Genomic DNA, 19,937 nt, shown 5'->3' with positions numbered 1-19,937 from the left:
ATGTGACTATTCCCACATGTGCCAGGCTGAGGATTTTCATGTAGTGGGCCTACCAGAGGTCTTTATTATCTTTATTTTAATCTATGATGTCAGGTTTGCTTTGACTTACTAACATGTAGTTTGCAAGACGTATTTTAGGTATAATCACAAGCTCTCAACTATGAAATCGTACACACTTCCAATGTTAACTTTTATTTACACATGTCTGATTTATTATATTGTAATGCGCTTTATTATTAGGATTTTCTTTCCGAGCTTATATAGTTTGAATAGGGGGTTGCATCTATGCAATGTTGCCAAATTTATGTTACTAATTTCAATCAAGCTATACTCCAGACGACACAGCAGTATACCCACTTTACTGGCACCCAAGTAAACACAGAATGTTATGTCAAGATAGATTGTTAAGATTTACTATATCAGTTTGATAAAACATATTCAGGGTGGCAACAACCTAAGGTGTGTACCTGATGCACTTCTTTAGACCAAGTTTGACATTGTTAAATTGTAACCAATTTAAATCTACTGCACTACATAATGTTGTCTCACTAATACACCACAATTTTGACAATTATACCTCCCTTAACCCATATTACAAGGATTTAGCCTATTATGCTATTTTATGATTCTACTCACTATTCGGTGCTTATGTCCCGCATGATATACGAGGTCATACTTTAGATCTAATACATTGTATTAGGTTATCTATAAACAGCCTGCTATAGTAATGTTTACGTGTCACCTTGATTGGTGTTAATTTCACAATTTGCTTTGTATTATTTTTTCCTTTCTGAACTTCAAAGGAAAAGCTATGTTATGCAATGCTGTAATATGTTTTACACTCATTGAGCTTTGCAAAGTGAAACAATAAAAACAATTTAAAACAGAATACAATATAGAAAGGTGGGAGCGTCCGTCATGATGCCAGGGATCTCATGTGAATCATGAAGGTTGCTCCCACCTTACTGTAATACAAAGAGTGGATTGTTTTCTAAGCACAGATGTGAGATTCACCACAAAATTAATAGATGTCTATTCACTAAGTGAACAAGTACACCACCAACATTTTATACTAGAGTGCTGTTGTGGATGTTCCCTACAAGTCTGAATTAGTAAAGAAGGGAGTCCCTATTTATTTGCCATCCAAACAGCACTAAAGCGTTGGTGTACCAAAATAGTAAAGAGTACAAAGCAAGGAAAATAGTTACTTAGTCATTATAATTATAAAATATCAGTGGTGTGCATGTTCACTTAGTGATTCTTTTTTTCTCCTTACAAGAGACACGCTTAGATGTATGGAGCTACATGTAAATGCTCCTTTTCCATGTGAGTGTGTTACATATAGAATTACCCTTCTTGGGATAATCTGCTCTAGAGGTTGGTCTCTATTTGTGTTTTCACATTTTATATATTTATGAGGTAAATATTGGACATCTTACTGACTACAAAAACTCTTGAAGGGGTAGCAACACAGATCTCAATGAAAACACTCTGCTGACTCAGAGCTGGTCTTAAAGCTCATTAATATGTGAGTAGTCAACCATTTTTTAAATTGGTAATATTGCACTATATTGTGTTTTTTTTTAAAAAAAATTTATGTGAAAACTCTGATGAAACCTGCTAAAGTGACAGGAACTATTGGGTGGTACTATGTTATATATAGGGATGCTATTTTTGGTTTTTAAAAATATTTATTCCCCCCCATTTTTTATCCAAACTGGTCGTCCATGTCCTACTGTAGTGTAACGTAAAATAGGTCATGTTTTCTAAGTAGGTCGGTTGGACATGTGAGAAGCTCTATGAAAATGCTGTTGCGCACAGGCATTTTAATTACGAGACTAAAAGGGTAGAATTACATGTGGGAAATAACAAGTAAGTAGTCATCTATACACATAGGCACAGTGTTTGCTAGGCAAGTCGGCCATGCGGCTTGGTGTAAGTGGGCAATGGGGTATCTGTAGGCAAGTCATGTTTACCCGTGTAGTTGTGTGGAGGTCGCTATGTCATGAGTGAATGTGCGTTAAGAGTTAGTCATCTAACAGTCGAAGCAGGCCGGGTAAACATTGAGTCCTGCAAAGTTACTTAGCCCACGCCAGCGGCTGGTATGTGATTGTCCCCTATGGCAGCTTTACAGTGCAGAAGGTGGTTAGGGTGCTGTAAAAGTTGTAGAGTGTCCTCTTGGGTGCTCAGTCCCTTGGCCTCCCGGTCCGGACACTCTGTCCCCATTCCAGGTTGTGTCAGTGCGGTTCTCTTGGCAGCCGGACCAGGGTTGCGTCTTTGCGGTCTGCGCCGCCGGGGTTGTCCCCACCAGGTTGCTGTAGCCTCCGGTCGAGCCTGTAGATGACGAGAAATCCATGCAGGTGAGCAGTGTTTTTGCTTCCTTTGCTCGTTATGGCGTCGTTTGAGAGTTGCCGCGGCAGCCTGCCGTGGGGAGTTTCGACTCGAGAACAGGCCCTGTTTACCCAGGGGGCTTGCCTTCTTTCTGCGTGCTGGTTCCCGGCAGGGTTGCAGAGGTAAGTCCCCAGGCGGTTGTGGTGGGCCAGATTGTATGAGTGTCGGCGGGTGGTGCGGCGCTGCATTCGGGGGTGCCTCCCTGTCTGTAGCCCGTCTCACCCGCTCCTACACGGCTCTGCCACCTTGTCGCAGCACTCCGAGCACGGCTCTGCAGATTCTCCCAAAATTTCTGGAATATGTCCGCGAGGCGCTTCTCGAGGTCAGTGCTGTTGGATGTGTATTGCTTTGGGGTTGCGGGTTGACTCCGCTGCCGTGTTTGGCACTCCGCCGCCATTTTGTCTGTGCCTTGTGTGTCGCCGGCCCTGGAGCTTGTATACAGGTGAAGTTTTACTTTAAATGGGTCGCTCTGGCTCACAGCGAGGATCGGGATATTCCCCACCGGTTGAAGGCTTGAGGGTCGAGGCAATCTTGTAGCAGGTAGGAAGAGAGGAGAGCGGCCGTCTCTCCCCTGCTAGCCGTCCTGCAGGCCTCAGTTGCTGACGCTTGGGTCCCCAGGTGGTCAAAGTAGTGAGTCGGGTGTCCAAAGCTGTGTCCGGGTGTCCCCAGTGTGGCTCTAACCCTTCAGAGTGGATCACTGCCAATTATTGGGGTGTTTACCCCCAAAAACAGGTAGTTTGTGCGGGAGCTTGGTTTTGGCACGTCCACTCAGCTCGGTAGCTAGGCTCCACCCCTTCATGGTTTTTTTTAAACGGTGCCCTTGTGACAGAAAGATTCATTTAATTGAAAAAAAATGATTTTTTTTTTTTTTTAAAGGTGGAACTGGTGAGTGATATACAAAAAACAGATCTATACAACCGACCCAAAAGGATAGGTGTAAAGATCAAAAAGGGGGTAGTGCACAAATATACATAAAATACAACCTGTATATAACAAGAAGCAATCTGGGAAAAATCTGTAGAATAAAAAATACACACAATAGTGAAGTATGTAAAGACCAGTGACTTTCCACATAGTTCCATTTGTTAGTGGATATATGCTGACTGACATCTCAATGTAAGTGCAATCAGTGAAATAAATTGTGTTTTCTTTTAACTATACTACTCTATATGGTTTCTTTCCTTTGAGGACCTGATTCACCAAGAGTCCCTTCATCTATTCTGCAAGATTCCCTTGCTAAGGAAGAAAAACCTTTTTCATCTATACCCCACTATCAAGGGGAGATAATCGCAGACCATCAGTGGCTTTTGTAAGTTTTCTACCTCTGGGATTAAGTCACTGGTCTTTACATACTTCACTATTGTGTGTATTTTTTATTCTACAGATTTCTCCCAGATTACTTCTTGTTATATACAGGTTGTATTTTATGTATATTTGTGCACTACCCCCTTTTTGATCTTTACACCTATCCTTTTGGGTCGGTTGTATAGATCTGTTTTTTGTATATATCTGTACTGGTGTATGTGAGGTACACTTTTGGGGTGTTAGTACGTTCTTTCTGGGTTTTATACAGTACACCTTTTTTGTTATAGAACTGGTGAGTGAATCATCAATTGTCCACTCCTTATTATCTTTATTTTATTTTTTTAACTATACTCTGTTTTCATTTTAAATAACATCTGCTGCTGATCCTTCTTTTTTAAATGCCCTTTATTTTAGTGATTTTGTCCTGCCTGGCTACATCTTGTGGAGTAGCTATGCTTACTACTTCCGCTGTTGCACTTGGGAGAAATTGATGATAGGGCACTTTTTCCCCACACTAAAGACAGTCAGTCAAGGTACAGACAGTAGTGTAGTCTGGTTTTGTGCTGCCCTAGGCATGACAAAACTCTGGAACCCCCTTACAAATTTCTTTCTGACAGACACTGACATACACTCACTTACAGATACACAGTCATTTTCACACACACTGTTTAAGCAACACACACTTTCACTGGAACATACACATTCAAAGACTTACACACTCACTCGTTCACAGTTACACTCTCTCACAGTTACACACACACTCACATTCACCAACAGACACGCATATTTACTAACTGACAGACACGCATTCACCGACAGACACATACACACTCACTGACAAGACACACACGCACACTCAGTGTCAGACACACACACTGCGACACACATATACTCACTGACAGATACACACTGACAAACACTCATATACAACACTCACTGACAGACATATATACACTCAGTATAAAAATGTATAAGAAAAAAGTGCGCTGTGCCATTTTAAATAATACCTCATATATACATCTGTATATATATACATAAAGTGCAAACAGATTTTGTGAAAGAGCAGTCCCAAATGCAGTATGAAGTGTAAACATATAATTATTATCTAAAATATATTCTGTGCCACTTAACCAATATGCACTTAGTGATAATATATAGAAAAAGGGGCACTTACTCATAAAACTTGAGACAGAAGATAAATATTTATACCGTTCCAAATATAGGTAGTGCAAATCAGAACATAAGGAAAAAAAGACAAAAAATATATAGTGTAAATCTGTGACAAAATAGAAAATTAAATAAATGGCCAATCAACTCACAAGGAGGGAGCAGTGAAAGTCTGCTCTAACTTTGACAGACCAGATATCTTATGTGCAGGACCACAATGTAACAGGCAGGACGGCAGCTGAATACAAATGAATCCTTTATTGGTAACAAAAAAAAAAAAACATTAAAAACCACAAGCTCTTCCCCTGTTGTATAGAGTAAGTCCTCAGACCCTCCTGACATGCTGGCTAGAGTTACACTATATATTTTGTCTTTTTTCACTTTTTATGTTCTGATTTACACTACCTATATTTGGAAGGGTATAAATATGTATCCTATGTCTCAAGTTTTATGAGCAAGTGCCCCTTTTTCTATATATTGTATTACTAAGTGCACATTGGTTAAGTGGCAGAGAATATATTTGTGATAATAATTTTAATATGTTTACACTACACTCTCACTAACACACACACACTCTCACTAACAGACACACACACACACTCACTAACAGACACACCCATACTCACTAACAGACACACACACTCTAACTAAGAGATACAATAACAGATACACACTAACTCTCACTAACAGACACACACACTAACAGACACACACTAACACTCACTAACAGACACACACTAACAAACACACGTACACACTCACTAACACACACACTAACAATTAAAAAAAACACCTTTGGGAGTGCTGGAGTGGATCCTCCTTGGGGTCCAGTGGGGCAGCTGCTGGCTGAGTTGACAAGCACTAGTGCGGGTAGGTGGTCAGGGAGACAGGCACACAGTGGAGTCGGGCGGTGAGGGAGCTCTGATCCTCCTGCTCAGCTCCCTTGAGTGACACTTATTGAAGCCGGAATCATGTTATATTCCGGCTCCACCATCATTGTGGTGCGTGTGAGGTAGCTGAGCAGGAAGAGCTCAGGGGAGAGTCCTCCCTCGCCTCCCAGCTACAGTATCAGCAGATGCCTGCCTCGAGGGCCAGTCGGCCAGCTCTTGGGCTCCAGGACAAGAGGCTGGAGCCCAAGGGCGATTGGGGGTGGCTTTTTTGCCACCCCCCTGAAAGTGCTGCCCAAGGCAAATGCCTTGCCAGCCTCGCACTTAAACAGCGCTAGGTACAGACTGTATTTGTGGGAAAACTTTGTTCTTTTCCATTTGGAAAGGGTGAGTAGCAGTGACTAAACAAAAGTTGCAACTGCGACCAGGCCATGGAGATTCATCTGTCAGGAATGGAAATTGCAAGCAGCGCAACAGCAGGCGGCTTAATTTACTTACAGTTTGCTCGGCTACTGCTGTTTCCCTGCAGATAGTCCGGGTCAAATTAACATAGGGGTTGATGGAGATGCAGCTCCAGGCCCATGGAATAGGCTCATTTATTTAAAAAAATAAATAAAAAAGTTGGTTTTACTTTTATTTTTAAATTTTTTTTACACACTACTCTTTTCATACTCTTGCTTAAATATGGAAACCTAAAAGGGTTGTAGAAGAACAAAACATGTGTGGACTAGCTGACAATGAAATTAGTTAAGGTAATGCTCACTTTGGTCTCTCTAACATTGTGGCATGTACCCTTTCTTCTATACTCACTACATACACCGTTTCTCTCTCCCAGACTATATACCAGGAGCTTCTGCCTGCTAGTAAGATGGTAAGGAGAGAAGTGGACATGTAAGTGCTAGGGGAAAGTCCCTAGAAAGCGTGGAGTAAGCAAATCATTAGAGGCATTTATGCCAAGTTCAAGGTTATGTCTGCATAGTATGCCCTTAGTTGGCCAGCCTGCATGATTGATCCAATTCTTTGGGCAGATATGACCCTTTTTTGGGCATGTTCGCCATTTTCGGCAGTTCTGGTTAAGTGATTTGCAACACAACCCACCTTTTTGCCACACACATTTACATCCTGCTTCACTAGACACTGCTTTAAGGTGGTATGGATTTACTTAAAGGAGAAAAACATAAATCAGAGAGAGAGTAGCATGGGGTATGTATTTTCTTATAGCTGCATCCTATGAGATTCCCTCCAGCACAATCTCCATCAGATACATGACTCTTGAGAGGTATGACTGTTATAGTGTTTTTGGTTGATAAGATAGGCCCATCATAATTGTCAGCACCAGGCCCACTGAGCTTTTAATCTGGTCCTGCAGATAGTCCAGCACCGTCTCCTGTCCTCCAGCCAGGTTTCTGGTTGTCCTGTGGTGATATGTGTTGCTCTGCATTCCCTGTCTAAACACTCTATAATAGCTTCTCCTTTGTGGCTCCATTGCTCAGTTATTCAGTAAAAGTAGTCGCCTTCCACACTAATCAGTAAAATGATTCTAAATAAGTAAATTAAAGTGGGTGTTTTTTTTTCTAGTTTTTTTAAAATGTTTTTTATTTTTATTTATTTATTTCTTCTTCTTTTTTTTTATTCACCAATGTTAAGGAGTGCAACTTTTCCTGTCCAATCTGCCTCTGTCAATTACTGGCACTATCTAAGTTTTTGTGATAGTAGTAGCAGAGGAGGTAGCACTGGTGGTATCTTGTGACAACTGCTCACAATCAGATGTAACACCAGTTGACCTGCTGCCTGATCTAGTATTTTCTTGTTCTGCTTGTCTCTCAAAATGCAGACTTTTGGTATAGATGCAAATGTTACTTCATACTGGCTTGATTGAGATCATCCTTCACCCCACCCCTTAAGGACCAAACTTCTGGAATAAAAGGGAATCATGACATGTCACACATGTCATGTGTCCTTAAAGGGTTAAGGCACTCAAACGTATCCCAACACATGTTTTATTTGTGAAATACAGTATAATCACCCCTTTGCCTTGCGTATTCTGAAAATGAAGGTGGATTTGCATTGGTGGCTGTGGAAGCTGTTGCAACACTAGTATTGGTAGTGTTGGTGCTGTTGATAGTAATATTGACCATGGGTGAGCTACTTGCGCTAGTGGTAGTAGGTGCAGCTGATGTCTCAATTGTCTCCATTGGATGAGACAATTCTACAGCAGATACAAATGGACTTTGAGATGGTGGTCAACGTGACTGCACATTAGTGGAGGAAAATACTGCACTGCCGACTATCCTCTCCACACTTTCATCTTCTAATTACTCATTGTCGAGCATCTCCTGGGCTATAGGTAAAAATGTAATGTCTGCAGTGGTAAAGGAAATTATTATTGTGTTTAGTAGACTAGCTTGTTTTTTTGAAGATACAATTAATTGGGAACAACCAAAAGGGATCATGTGGTTTCCAAGTTGTACTGTATAGATTTCTTATCTTACCAGAATTTTTTTTACTAGCACTGACATTAATGTTGGGACAGATTGCATTTGACACTTTTATATCCTTTTTATTAATTCATATTTACTCTTCATTTTTTGCATTGGTTTTCTATAATACATTCCCTCTGTGTTCTTTTATATTGTTATATTATAAAAATGTATATTGTTTGTAATGTCATGACCCCTTTAGTTTAGGGAATGGAAGGGCATATAATTGTCATTTTTTTTTTTATGCTGCGTCCTTCGGTCTTGAAAAAGCCAATTTCTACCAGGGGAAAAGTGTTGAATGGAAATGATTTAAATTTACCGCACACCTTCTCTGTTGGTTTTAGATGAGTAAGCTTGTGGCATCTTTCCGTGCAGTGTGACTCTTTCGTGGATTGGAGGTTATTTGTTGCTATACATGAGTATCGCTGCAGAAGATTATCCTGCTATTTACAACTGACTACAACTTTGGAGGATCACAGTATTCGCTACAGTATTCACATTATAATAGATTCACTGTATTTATTGCATTGGATTTAAGTTGCTATCCTGTATCTGAACGTGCATGGTATTGAGTGCTGCATTATTTATAGTGGGGAATTATCTCCTTTACAGTGATTTATAGGCTCATCGTTTACTTCCTGTTTATTCTCAATGCTGACATTTTGTATGTTTTATTCGCTCTGTTGTTCACTCTTAGCAGTGATATGTTTTTGCTGCTGCACTATATATATTCTTTTTTCTTGTCTGCATATATAATGCATTTAGATTTTGTGTGCTCTTTCTTTTATTTATATAACAGTTAAAATCACTGCTGACCAGAAAATGCCTCTTTTTCATGAAATGTATTCTATAGAAAAAGTTATTTATGAAAGGGATCTGACCTTCATAGAGAGATGCTAGCATGATTTGTTTGTTTTTGAGGAAGCACTTCTGGACCAGCATAAATCCCTTGAGGTTCATATACTGGTGGCTAATGAGAAAGACTATGGAATAGGATGGAGACACTTTTGTTTTTGGTTGGTGAATAAGCTTCATAAGCGGTAGGGTAGCATTGTGGTAATTTGGGTTGTTTTTATTTTGTACAAAAATGCAAGTCTTTGATGCGGTTTATCTCTAGGTCTACTAATGGTTTAGTTTTTGAAAGCATCATTCTTTTCTTGTGGAGGCTGCACACTGCTTTAGAGTTGATGGACTAAACCGGTAAATATGCTGCCATTTATATATTGAGCAGGAAGAGCTTCCTAGAGAGAGCTGAAAGATGATTAACTTGTTGTGTACTGTTGGACACCATTAAGGTATGAGAGAGACACCTCCTGAATGACTCCAGACAGCCAATGATGGTAATTAGTGATGTACCGAACTGTCCGCTGGCGAACAGTTCCCGGCGAACTTAGCGTGTTCGTGTTCGTCGCGGCGGGCGGACACATGCGCAGTTCGATCCGCCCCCTATTCGTCATCATTGGGCAAACTTTGTCCCTGTGCCTCTCGGTCAGCAGACACATTCCAGCCAATCAGCAGCACTCCCTCCCTTCCACACCCTCCAACCTCCCTCCCAACATCCATTTTCGAATTAATTCTGAAGCTGCATGCTTAGTGAGAGGAGGGAAAGTTTAGCTGCTGCTGATTAGATAGGGAAATTGATAGCTAGGCTAGGGTATTCAGTGTCCACTACAATACTGAAGGACTAATCTCATCTCTGCTGTAAGGACAGCACCCCAAAAAGCCCTTTTTAGGGCTAGAACATCAGGCTGCTTTTTTTTTTTTTCCTGTGTAATCTAATTGCAGGTGCCTGCCTGCCAGCTTCTGTGTGAGGTTCACATTGGATACTGTGCCTACTTGCCCAGTGCCACCACTCATGTCTGTTTTAATAATAGGTTAAGCTTTACATTTAAAAGAAATAATTTTTTTTTTCACTGTAATAGAAGAGCAGTTGCCTGCCTGCCAGCTTCTGTGTCAGGTTGGATGCCTTGCCCATTTGCACAGTCAGAGCCACCACTCATATCTGTTTTAACAATAGGTTAAGCTTTACATTTAAAATAAATATTTTTTTTCACTGTAATAGAAGAGCAGTTGCCTGCCTGCCAGCTTCTGTGTCAGGTTGGATGCCTTGCCCATTTGCACAGTCAGTGCCACCACTCATATCTGTTTTAACAATAGGTTAAGCTTTACATTTAAAAGAAATCATTTTTTTTCACTGTAATAGAAGAGCAGTTGCCTGCCTGCCAGCTTCTGTGTCAGGTTGGATGCCTTGCCCATTTGCACAGTCAGTGCCACCACTCATATCTGTTTTAACAATAGGTTAAGCTTTACATTTAAAAGAAATAATTTTTTTTCACTGTAATAGAAGAGCAGTTGCCTGCCTGCCAGCTTCTGTGTCAGGTTGGATGCCTTGCCCATTTGCACAGTCAGTGCCACCACTCATATCTGTTTTTACAATAGGTTAAGCTTTAGATTTAAAAGAAATATTTTTTTTTTCACTGTAATAGAAGAGCAGTTAGTTGTCTGCAAGCGTCTGGGAGTCAGGCCTACTACAGCGTGTGCTCTGCAGACCTGTGCCAGCGTGCTTTGACAGTTGCCAATCATATCTGGTGTCTCTTTAGCGTGCTTTTACAAAGAAAAAAGGTTTTACAGTGTAAGCTTATAGCAGCCAGTCAGTGTCCTTCAAGCGGCTCTGTCAGTCCTTCCTTCAGCGTGTGCTCTCCAGAACTGTTCCAGTGCACATTGCCAATCATATCTGGTGTCTCTATAGCGTGCTTTTAAAACCAAAATTTTTTTTTCACTGTTATAGATTGAATAGCAGTTACTTGTCTTCAAGCGGGTGTGTCAGGCCTACAGTGTGTGCTCTGCAGAACTGTTCAAGTGCACATTGCCAATCATATCTGGTGTCTCTATAGCGTGCTTTTACAAGGAAAAAAGGTTTCTAGTGTAAGCTAATAGCAGCCAGTCAGTGTCCTTCAAGCGGCTCTGTCAGTCCTTCCTTCAGCGTGTGCTCTCCAGAACTGTTCCAGTGCACATTGCCAATCATATCTGGTGTCTCTATAGCGTGCTTTTAAAACCAAAATTTGTTTTTCACTGTTATAGATTGAATAGCAGTTACTTGTCTTCAAGCGGGTGTGTCAGGCCTACAGTGTGTGCTCTGCAGAACTGTTACAGTTCACATTGCCAATCATATCTGGTCTCACAGTAGCTTGCACGCATAGTACCACTAATCCCCAAAAAAATGACAGGCAGAGGCAGGCCACCCCACAGGGGCCGTCGTGGTCGTGGTGCTGTGATTCCCTTTTGCCCTAGAATAATGCCCAGTTTTCAGAAGCCACGTACCCTGAACTTGAAAAGTTCTGAGGACATAGTTGACTGGCTAACACAGGACACCCAATCTTGTACAGCCTCCGCTCGGAACCTTGACGCACCATCCTCCTCCAGCTTAGCTTCAGGCACCTCTCAAGATACCACTCACCCGCCTGCCGCCAGCACCAAAACTAGCACCACAGCCGCTTTACTTGGTATGTCAGAGGAGTTATTCACACACCCGTTTGAAGAAATGAGTGATGCACAACCATTATTGCTAGAGGATGTAGATAACAGGGATATGTCTCAGGCAGGCAGCATTAAACACATGGAGGTACGGTGTGATGATGATGATGTTGTACCCGCTGCTGCTTCCTTTTCTGAGTTGTCAGATACAAGCGAAGCGGTTGATGATGACGATGCGTCCATGGATGTCACGTGGGTGCCCGCTCGGCAAGAAGAAGAACAGGGCGAAAGTTCAGATGGGGAGACAGAGAGGAGGAGGAGATGAGTTGGAAGCGGGGGGGGGGTCGTCGCAAGGAGCTAGTGGCACAGTCAGACAGCATGCATTGGCACCCGGGGTCAGCCCGACAGCACGCCAATCAACGCATGCTATGTCCACCACCAGAATGCCGTCATTGCAGAGCTCAGCAGTGTGGCATTTTTTTTGTGTGTCTGCCTCGGACAACAGCGATGCCATTTGCAACCTGTGCCAAAGGAAACTGAGTCGTGGGAGGTCCAACACCCACCTAGGTACAACTGCTTTGCGTAGGCACATGATCTCACATCACAAACGCCTATGGGATCAACACATGAGTACAAGCAGCACGCCTACTCTAAGTCGCCATCCTCCTCCTGGTCTAGCATCTTCAGCCACGTCAACCACTGCTGTCCTTCTTGCCCCCTCTCAACCATCCGCCACTCCGTCTCCCGCCTTGAGCAGTTCCCGCTCATCTGCCCACAGTCATGTGTCTGAGCATAAGAAGCCAATGTCACCAAGTCACACCCTTGCCCAGCGTCTGACAGCTGGCTTGTCCGAACTATTAGCCCGCCAGCTTTTACCATACAATCTGGTTGAGTCTGAGGCGTTCAAAAAATTTGTAGCTATTGGGACACCGCAGTGGAAGGTACCCGGCCGGAATTTCTTTTCACAAAAGGCAATCCCCAACTTGTACTCGATTGTGCAAAAGGAAGTCATGGCATGTCTGGCACACAGTGTTGGGGCAAGGGTCCATCTGACCACTGATACCTGGTCTGCAAAGCATGGTCAGGGCAGGTATATCACCTACACTGCGCATTGGGTAAACCTGCTGACGGCTGACAAGCAAGGAATGCGTGGCATTGCAGAAGAGTTGGTGACACCGCCACGAATTGCAGGCAGTCCTGCTGCCACCTCCTCTACTCCTCCTACTCCATCCTCTTCCATAACCTCCTCGGCTGAGTCCTCTTGTGCTGCTGCGTCTTGCTCCACATCAACGGCACCCCCCCAGGTCCCCAGGTACTATTCCACATCCCGGATACGGCAGTGTCACGCCGTCTTGGGTTTGACTTGCTTGAAAGCAGAGAGTCACACCGGACAAGCACTCCTGTCCGCCCTGAACGCACAGGTGGAAAAGTGGCTTACTCCGCAGCAACTGGATATCGGCAAAGTGGTGTGTGACAACGGAAAAAAATTGATAGCGGCATTGAAGTTGGGCAAGTTGACACATGTGCCGTGCATGGCACATGTGTGTAATCTGATCGTACAACGCTTTGTGCATAAGTACACAGGCTTACAGGACGTCCTGAAGCAGGCCAGGAAGGTGTGTGGCCATTTCAGGCGTTCCTACACGGCCATGGCTCACTTTGCCGATATCCAGCGGCGAAACAACATGCCAGTGAGGCGCTTGATTTGCGACAGCCCTACACGTTGGAATTCAACACTCCTAATGTTCGACCGCCTGCTCCAACAAGAAAAAGCTGTTAATGAATATTTGTATGACCGGGGTGCTAGGACAGCCTCTGGGGAGCTTGGAATTTTTTTGCCACGTTACTGGACGCTCATGCGCAATGCCTGTAGGCTCATGCGTCCTTTTGAGGAGGTGACAAACCTAGTCAGTCGCAACGAAGGCACCATCAGTGACATCATACCATTTGTTTTCTTCCTGGAGCGTGCCCTGCGAAGAGTGCTGGATCAGGCTGTAGATGAGCGTGAAGAGGAAGAGGAAGAGTTGTGGTCACCATCACCACCAGAAACAGCCTTATCAGCATCGCTTGCTGGACCTGTGGCAACGCTGGAAGAGGATTGTGAGGAAGAGGAGTCAGAGGAGGATTGTAGCTTTGAGGAGGAGGAGGAGGAGCAAGACCAAACACAACAGGCATCCCAGGGTGCTCGTTGTCACCTATCTGGTACCCGTGGTGTTGTACGTGGCTGGGGGGAAGAACATACCTTCAATGACATCAGTGAGGAGGAGGAACGGGAAATGAGTAGCTCGGCATCCAACCCTGTGCAAATGGGGTCTTTCATGCTGTCCTGCCTGTTGAGGGACCCTCGTATAAAAAGGCTGAAGGAGAACGACCTGTACTGGGTGTCCACGCTACTAGACCCCCGGTATAAGCAGAAAGTGGCGGAAATGTTACCGAATTACAACAAGTCGGAAAGGATGCAGCATTTGCAAAATAAATTAAAAAGTATGCTTTACACAGCGTATAAGGGTGATGTCACAGCACAACGGGAATCTAACAGGGGGAGAGGTGGAAGTCATCCTCCTCCTCCTCCTCCCACGACCACGCCGGCAAGGACAGGACGCTTTAAAGACGTGTTGTTGATGGAGGACATGCGGACCTTTTTAAGTCCTATGCATCGCCACAGCCCTTCAGGATCCACCCTCAGAGAGCGACTCGACCGACAGGTAGCAGAATACCTCGCCTTAACTGCAGATATCGACACTCTCAGGAGCGATGAACCCCTTGACTACTGGGTTTGCAGGCTTGACCTGTGGCCTGAGCTATCCCAATTTGCGATAGAACTTCTGGCCTGCCCCGCTTCAAGTGTCCTGTCAGAAAGGACCTTCAGTGCAGCAGGACATATTGTCACTGAGAAGAGAAGTCGCCTAGGTCAAAAAAGTCTAGATTACCTCACCTTTATTAAGATGAATGAGGGATGGATCCCGAAGGGACTGACACTGGGCGATACATTTGATTAAAAAAGGCCTGATGAGATGAGCTGCCTTGGGCTAAAAATGGTCCACACGCTGCTGTATTGTAGCTCTGAATGACGTTTGACTTGCGTGACTTATCCGCCACCAACTAAGGTTCAAGCCGCCATGTTTTAGGGCACTTTCTGCCTGTGAAACAAACATCAATTTTTCTGGCCGCTGCTACAGCAGCGGCTGCAACAATACCAAATTTTTCAGGCATGTGTACATGCCTAATTTTTAGGCCCACTGGTGCAGCACTGTGGCTTCAAAAACCAAACCAAAAAAAAAATCCTCCAAGATGGCACCGATATACCAGTGATCTAAGCATCTTCCCACCTTGGCCTAAAAAGGGGAGGTGATTCAACAATTAAAAATCTCTGCCATTTACACGTCCACTGATAGGAGACGCGGAAGGTATTAAACTGATATGAACAATACTAAACTCACCACTCCTATCTGGTGGCACATTAGCTTGCCCGCGCAGTGCCCCAAATTTCAAGTAAGAGGACCGACCAAGCATCTTCTTCCATCTCCCTGTTACATAAATCAATGCCATATCCATAGAAATTGTAGAGAATATCCAGGATAGTGTTACAGGGCCAAATCATGTCTCCTGTTGAAAGAGGTGACCTTGCTCGGGTCCCAGGTGTGCGGTTCCTAAAATGGCTGCCATATACATGTCCTCTGATAGGAGACGCGGAAGGTATTAAACTGATATGAACAATACTCCACTCCTATCAGTAGGTCCGTCCCATTGTGATTCATGCCCCCCCACCCACCGCGCAGGGATGGGGGCCGGGGGGGAGGAAAGTAGGCCCCCCCATTGTGATTTATGGCCCCCACCCACCGCGCAGGGGTGGGGGCCGAGGGGGGGAGGACAGTAGGTCCCCCATTGTGATTTATGGTCCCCACCCACCGCGCAGGGGTTGGGGAGGACAGTAGCTCCCCCCAGTGTGTATCATGGGCTTTGAGGACAGGTGTCAATCCATACCTGCCAAGTGACCCTATGTAGGGGTAACAGTCCCTATTCTGCTCTGTGTCAGTGTGTATCATGGTCTCTGTGGACGGGGAACAGTCTCTATTCTGCTCTGTGTCAGTGTGTATCATGGTCTCTGTGGACGGTGAACAGTCTCTATTCTGCTCTGTGTCAGTGTGTATCATGGTCTCTGTGGACAGGGAACAGTCCCTATTCTGCTCTGTGTCAGTGTATATCATGGTCTCTGTGGACGGTGAACAGTCTCTATTCTGCTCTGTGTCAGTGTGTATCATGGTCTCTGTGGACAGGGAACAGTCTCTATTCTGCTCTGTGTCAGTGTGTATCAGGGGCTTTGAGGACAGGTGTCAATCCATACCTGCCAAGTGACCCTATGTAGGGGGGACAGTCTCTATTCTGCTCTGTGTCAGTGTGTATCATGGTCTCTGTGGACAGGGAACAGTCTCTATTCTGCTCTGTGTCAGTGTGTATCAGGGGTTTTGAAGCCACAAACTTAAGACAAAAAATACGTACACACAATGTGTAAGGGTTTGAAAGAATATTCTGAATCCTTACATGTTTACTTTATCGTTTGTTTGTTTTTTGTGAACCATATATAAACTACAAGCAGCGTGAAAACTATAAAAACTCAAGTGGCCATGCTGATCAAATTAAATAGTATGCTTTACACAGCGTATAAGGGTGATGTCACAGCACAACGGGAATGTAACAGGGGAAGAGGTGAAAGTCATCCTCCCCCTCCCACGACCCCGCCATATCTGCCAAGTGACCCTATGTAGGGGTAACAGTCTCTATTCTGCTCTGTGTCAGTGTGTATCATGGTCTCTGAGGACGGGGAACAGTCTCTATTCTGCTCTGTGTTAGTGTGTATCAGGGGTTTTGAGGACAGGTGTCAATCCATATCTGCCAAGTGACCCTATGTAGGGGGAACAGTCCCTATTCTGCTCTGTGTCAGTGTGTATCAGGGGTTTTGAGGACAGGTGTCAATCCATATCTGCCAAGTGACCCTATGTAGGAGGAACAGTCCCTATTCTGCTCTGTGTCAGTGTGTATCAGGGGTTTTGAGGACAGGTGTCAATCCATATCTGCCAAGTGACCCTATGTAGGGGGAACAGTCCCTATTCTGCTCTGTGTCAGTGTGCATCAGGGGTTTTGAGGACAGGTGTCAATCCATATCTGCCAAGTGACCCTATGTAGGGGGAACAGTCTCTATTCTGCTCTGTGTCAGTGTGTATCAGGGATCATTGGGATAGGTGTCAATCCATATCTGCCAAGTGACCCTATGTAGGGGGAACAGTCCCTATTCTGCTCTGTGTCAGTGTGTATCAGGGATTTGACTATCTTTATTCAGATTCAAACATTACAATTCCAGGAAAAAATTAACAAACATTTACAAGAACATGTTATGCACATCATAGAAACAACGTAAACCTCTTTAAAGCCACAAACTTAAGACAAAAAATATGTACACACAATGTGTAAGGGTTTGAAAGAATATTCTGAATCCTTACATGTTTACTTTATCGTTTGTTTGTTTTTTGTGAACCATATATAAACTACAAGCAGCGTGAAAACTATAAAAACTCAAGTGGCCATGCTGATCAAATTAAATAGTATGCTTTACACAGCGTATAAGGGTGATGTCACAGCACAACGGGAATGTAACAGGGGAAGAGGTGAAAGTCATCCTCCCCCTCCCACGACCCCGCCATATCTGCCAAGTGACCCTATGTAGGGGTAACAGTCTCTATTCTGCTCTGTGTCAGTGTGTATCATGGTCTCTGAGGACGGGGAACAGTCTCTATTCTGCTCTGTGTCAGTGTGTATCAGGGGCTTTGAGGACAGGTGTCAATGTTAGGTGATTTCTGCCCTTTATGGATTAAAAGCAGACTCTGCATCAACTGTGCAATTTTCCATGGGAGTTTTGCCATGGATCCCCCTCCGGCATGCCACAGTCCAGGTGTTAGTCCCCTTGAAACAACGTTTCCATCACTTTTGTGGCCAGAAAGAGACCCTGTTGGTTTTAAAATTCGCCTGCCCATTGAAGTCAATACCGGTTCGAGAACATTTGCGGAAGTTCGCGTTCGCCGTACGCGAACCGAAAATTTCGGGTTCGCGACAACACTAATGGTAATGTCTCGTGGGCTGTTCCTGCAGGCACTCTGTCGCCCCCAAGTGCCCTCCTCCTCCCCCGTGTTCCCCCTGTCATGGGGGGGAGGAGCAAGAGGTGATTTGATTTGATATACTGCTTCGTTCCCAGTTGACACCTTTCTCAGTTTAGGTTGAGCTTTGGAAAGAGGTGACCAGGGTTGAAGGAACAGTGTAGCTTGCACTGTGGGCCAAGTATTCAGAGGCTGAGCAACAGGCAGAGGCGTTGATATCCCTTACAAGCATCACCTCCTGAAGGCAGATGCCTACTCTGCCCAACAGCCATTCCAGCCCTGTTATCCACTGACCCATTTAATTAGATATAGTAATTTCATATCACTACATAAACACAGCTTTGTATTGTCTGTACTTATTCTTATACCTAACTGTATTCATTAAACCATCAATGCCCTTGGGTTTTGCTGTAGCTCTGTTTTAGCTTACATGCTAACACGTTGTATTTATTTACTAAGGTATTTTTGTTACTCCCACACAGAAGGATATTTGTATAACGTGGCTGTTTTGTAGAGAATCCAGCATGTAATCTAAATTTGAATGCATATTTTTTACTCATGGACAGTCTTTGATAAGTAATGTAGTCATTAAGGTTGTCTTTTTAGCTGGGACATAATTGGCAAGAATGTAAGAAATAATGAAGTTTGAAGGTTGTTACGGACCGTTTCAGCATAAAAGGGGAAAAATCCGTTTAGGCGATAATCCCCTTTTAAAGGAAAGAAAATGTTACTTGCGCTTTCTCCTTAATCCCTATGTATATTTAGACAAATGGAGGTCATTTAGTTGCTCCAATGGCCATTGGAGGGAATGCCCGCCTGCCAACGTCAAGGCAGACCCCCCTAAGCGGGTCCTAACACTGACCCTTCAGCCTGCTTCCTTGAGCTTCTGGCAAAGATATCTCTAATGAGACAGAAAGGGGTATTTTTTATATACACCCCTATACTTATTAACCCTTAATAGGGAACACATGGGATGGGCAGCAGCATTGTAACCAGGCTGTGTGATACAAAGTAAATACAAATACAAAAAGAGAAGTCCTGCGCTTAGTCCCATTACTGCTGGGCCAGCAGCAAGGACTACAATACACATCAGCCCCAATATATAGTAAAAACCAAAGAAAAGAAAATGTTACTTGCGCTTTCTCCTTAATCCCTATGTATATTTAGACAAATGGAGGTCATTTAGTTGCTCCAATGGCCATTGGAGGGAATGCCTGCCTGCCAACGTCAAGGCAGACCCCCCTAAGCGGGTCCTAACACTGACCCTTCAGCCTGCTTCCTTGAGCTTCTGGCAAAGATATCTCTAATGAGACAGAAAGGGGTATTTTTTATATACACCCCTATACTTATTAACCCTTAATAGGGAACACATGGGATGGGCAGCAGCATTGTAACCAGGCTGTGTGATACAAAGTAAATACAAATACAAAAAGAGAAGTCCTGCGCTTAGTCCCATTACTGCTGGGCCAGCAGCAAGGACTACAATACACATCAGCCCCAATATATAGTAAAAACCAAAGAAAAGAAAATGTTACTTGCGCTTTCTCCTTAATCCCTATGTATATTTAGACAAATGGAGGTCATTTAGTTGCTCCAATGGCCATTGGAGGGAATGCCCGCCTGCCAACGTCAAGGCAGACCCCCCTAAGCGGGTCCTAACACTGACCCTTCAGCCTGCTTCCTTGAGCTTCTGGCAAAGATATCTCTAATGAGACAGAAAGGGGTATTTTTTATATACACCCCTATACTTATTAACCCTTAATAGGGAACACATGGGATGGGCAGCAGCATTGTAACCAGGCTGTGTGATACAAAGTAAATACAAATACAAAAAGAGAAGTCCTGCGCTTAGTCCCATTACTGCTGGGCCAGCAGTAATGCTGGGACATAATTGGCAAGAATGTAAGAAATAATGAAGTTTGATGGTTGTTACGGACCGTTTCAGCATAAAAGGGAAAAAATCAGTTTAGGCGATAATCCCCTTTTCACAAAAAGGCACAGCTACTGTAAAAGCACCAACACTCACGAATTGGATATAGGTGAATGCACCAAACTCCCGAACTGCATACAAGGGAATAAGGTAG

This window comes from Pelobates fuscus, chromosome 4 (assembly GCF_036172605.1).
Source record: "Pelobates fuscus isolate aPelFus1 chromosome 4, aPelFus1.pri, whole genome shotgun sequence".
NCBI classification, from domain to species: Eukaryota; Metazoa; Chordata; class Amphibia; order Anura; family Pelobatidae; genus Pelobates; species Pelobates fuscus.
The sequence above is the reverse complement of the archived record's forward strand: the minus strand, read 5'-3'. Positions refer to the sequence as shown.